Raw genomic sequence first — 4,385 nt, forward strand, 5'->3', positions numbered from 1 at the left:
TTTCGTGCACCAACGCGTTATCCACGCGTACGCATGAGGATGAATTTTGGCCAGCGACGCGCACGCGTCATCCACGAACACGCGTGACGAGCGACACGTGACTCACTTAAAGTGAAAATGCTGGGGGCAATTTCTGAGCTGCCCAGGCCAAAATCCAACTCATTTCTGAATCTATTTGATACATAATTGAAGATTGGACAAAGGGGGGGAGCAATTAGTTAGTGTAGGAATCACGCTTTAGGTAGTTTCTAGAGAGAGAATTTCCCTCTTCTCTCTAGAATTAGGGTAGTTTAGGTTAATTTTTTCTTAGATGTAGCTTTAATTCTTGTTTTTGTCTTGTTTTCCTTTTAATTTCTTGTTATTACATCTTTCCTCTCTTAGTTCCATGGTTAATTTTTCTTTTATGTCATTTTTGTGTCGATGAACTCTTGTTAATTTTCCTTTTCGTTTAATGCAATTTATGTTTTATGTTCCTTTATTGTTTAATTGAGTTGTTATTATTGTTTCCTTTCAATTGGTAGTTGTAGATTTTATTCTTTCTTGCAATTTTACCATGCTTTCCTTTTATGCCTTCCAAGTGTTTCACAAAATGCTTAGTTAGATGTTAGAGTAGTGTTTGAGCATTCTTGTCTTGGAAAGAGAAATTAGGTAATCTTGAGTCATTATTACCCAATTTAGATTGGTGATCTAGAGTTGTTAGTTAATATTGTTTCCATTGACTCTAATCTCTTACTAATTCAATTAGTAAGTTGATTAGGACTTTTGGATTGAGATTAACTAGTCTTATTAGACTTTCTTCGAGTGTTGGAGATGACATTGTACCTTCTCTCGTTGGGGATGACTTAATAGGATAAACTCTTGCTAATCATTGTATGATAATTAATGACTAGGATAGAAAGCTTATATTCTCAATCCTTGCCATGAATGCCTCTTTTTAGTATTTGTTTTCTTAAATTGCTTGCTTTACTTTTGTTGTCATTTATTTTCTTGCCTTTTACCAACCCACCCCTTGGATACCATAACCAATAATACGCATACCTCACTGCAATTCCTTTAGAAGACGACCTTGGACTAATACTCTCGGTTATTTTTATTGGGTTGGACTTGTGACAACAACAAATTAAACTTTGATTTGAGGATCGATTATCGGTTTGGGTTATGCTCACAACGAAATTATTTTGTTAAATTCTGAACCGGTATAAATCTTTCACATTAAGTTTTTAGCGCCGTTGGGAGTTACAATGTGTGCTTGTTATTAGTTATTGTATATATGTGAATATTGTGGATATGTTTGCCTTTTGTTTCTTTGTTAGTTTTTACATGTTTTAAGATTTGGTTTTCTTTGTTTCTTATTAGATTTTATTTTCATTTGCTTTTGCTACTATAAATTCTCACCCATTTGGCTATGAGTTTGGTTCTAACTATGTTGTAGGGAATGAAAGCTACAATGACAACATGCATCAAGGATGGGACAATCAAAGGTGGGAGGAGCCTCAAGCATTTGATCAACCTTCATGGCAATAACCTCCACCAATGTACTATGATCAAGAAACATACCATGATGCATACCAGTCTAATGTGTGTGGTGACCTTCATTGTGATTCTCAACTACAACCACCACATACATATGACCCTTCCCTCAACATAGTCCTCAACAATCTTACTCACAAGCCTCATACCACTGAACACCTCCTTATGATCCTAACCCATATCCACCATACCAACAACCATATGAGCCATACTTAGAGCCACCACCATTCCAACATCAATATTCTCAAGAACCATCAATTCTATATACATCACCTCCATACCCTTACCAAGATGAACCACCTTCTAATTATGAACCCTTTTCCCCAAACAACGAACCCTCTCTTCCACCCACACTTTCATTGGACCAATCTCTCCAACCCCTAATGCAAGAACAACAGGAACTTCTAATTTATTGCCAAAAGTAAGGGGAATATACCATTATTGTAAAATGTAGAGGATTAGTTGAGAAGGACAATGAGAAGGAGAATTTGGAGCTTCAAGGTGGAGAAGAGGAGTTGAAGCAAGAAGTGCAACAAGAGGAGCAAGTTAAGATAATTGAGTCGAAAGGAGCGGTTGAAGAATTGGGAGAGGTCATCAAGAGTTGGACTCAATCTTTGATGAGTTATTGTCCACACTAACAACTCACCTCGAGGATCCTATTGAACTTTCTTCCATTGAGCTTGAAAGCAATGTCAAGAAGGGTGCGTAACCTCTAAAGCATATTGTGAATGATGAAGAAGTGGAAGAAGGTGAGCAAGCAACAAATCTTCCTCTTGAAGATGATCCCACACCAACGCATGATCCTTTTGAAATTGAGGAGTCTTCTCCCATTAAAATTGAGGTAAATGTTGAGATAAGTTCCACATTACCTCTAAGTTGTGACATGAAGGATGGAGAAGAGCTAGAAGAAATTAGTGAGGAAGTTGTTGAATGTGAAGAACTTTGTCAAGAAGTGGACATGGAAGATGCTTGTCAAGAGGTAGAAGTTGCCGAAGAAGAGTACAAGGGAGTAGACCTTTGATGAGGGAAAAACGATTCCACACAAAACTCACTGGCAAGTGTACCGGGTCGCATCAAGTAGTAATAACTCACAAGAGTGACGTCGATCCCACAGGGATTGATGGATCAAGCAACTTTAGTGAGTGATTAGTTTAGTCAAGCTAACATTGGTGAATTGAATGAAATCGAAGCAACAGAAAGTAAATTGCATGAATTTAATGTGCAGAAATTAAATTTAGCAGAAGCTTAAAGAGCAAGAACAGCAAATTGCAGAAAATGTAAAGGGGGTTGGGTACTGGAAATTAAAGAAAGCAATAAAGCAAGCAATCAGAGAGATCTTGAGAACAAGTAACAGGAAATTTAAATTATAGAAAAATTAAATCAAGCTGAATCATGAATAGAATTGTAAAACTGCAGAAAGTGAAATTACAGAGAAGGAAATCATGACTTAGAGCAATTGCAGAAAATTAAACTTGCAGGAAGAGTAAATCAAATTGAATCATGAACAGAAATGTAAAGTTGCAGAGAAGTAGAAGTGCAGAAGAGTAAATCAAGCTCAATGAAAATGAAACTGTGAAATTGAATTCAAGACTGAAATATAACAATTGCAAAAAGATAAAAGTGTATCAAAGAGAGTTTTCTATTCTACTCCTACTCCTACTCCTATTGCTCTCTAGCAGAGCCAGCCTTCTTAATGAAATGAAATTAATGCCTTTATATAGGCTTTTACAAAAATGAAAATGAAATTGAAATTGAAAACAAATTACAATTAAATGAAATTCCTAATCTAACTGATCCTGGTGCCTTTGAGTGATGTCAATTGGGCTTTGCTTGCTTTGGGACTTCAATGAAATGGGTTGATTTAGATTTGGCCTTGAATGAAAATGGGTTGGAATGGCTTGTTGGCTTCAGTGGGGCGCTCTGTTTCATTAGTGAACGTTACGTTCACTGCCCCAAGCATGTTCCTTGTGTGCTTCCTTTGTTCCCTGGCGTTCATTTAGTGAACTCCACGTTCACTTATTGAACGTTGTTCCTTGTGGTGCGCGAGTTCTTCATGAGCGTTCACTTTAATGAACGCTGTGTTCAATTCCTTTGAATGCCACCTTGCTTCCAAGCCAAAATCATGAAAAAAGTGAACAGTGTGAATGCCACGTTCACTTTGGAATTGAACGCTAGGCTTCCTTGCTTTCCTTTGCTTTTATTAACGCCTTAGCTTTAATAATATATGCATGCTTTCATTAACTTCTTTAGTAATGCCGTAGCATTCATTCATTGCATTCATTCACTTGGCATTAATGATTTAATGTTTCATGCATGCATGCTTTTATTTGTTTAATTAATTAGTAATGCCATTTGCTTATCTTTAGCGTTCATTCATTTTAACGCTAGCGTTTATTCCTTGGCATTATTAATTAAATGTTTCATGCATGCATAAACATTAATACATGATAATTCATGATAATTCATGCATAAAGCATTAATAATCAAATGCATGCATGCTTTAGTTATTAATGCATATGTATCATGTTACTAATGCCAAGGCTTCATGGTCATGGGCCACGCTTTCCAAAGCGTGCTCAAACTTCAAAGTGTGTCCCAAAATTCTTCTTTTTTCTTTTTGAGCTTAATTTGTGCTTTTTTTGTTTCTTTTTCCACTTATTTCCTACAAGATTTATAAAATCAAAAGATCAAGGAAATATACTATTTAAGCACAAAAACACTCAACATTTAAGCATTAATCATTAATTTCTTGTATGGAAAAGCATAGAAAAATATGACATGATGGCATGTCATCACAACACCAAACTTAAATCTTGCTTGTCCTCAAACAAGAAAAGAATCATGCAATAAATTTT

This window comes from Arachis hypogaea, chromosome 19, assembly GCF_003086295.3.
Source record: "Arachis hypogaea cultivar Tifrunner chromosome 19, arahy.Tifrunner.gnm2.J5K5, whole genome shotgun sequence".
Lineage (NCBI taxonomy): Eukaryota > Viridiplantae > Streptophyta > Magnoliopsida > Fabales > Fabaceae > Arachis > Arachis hypogaea.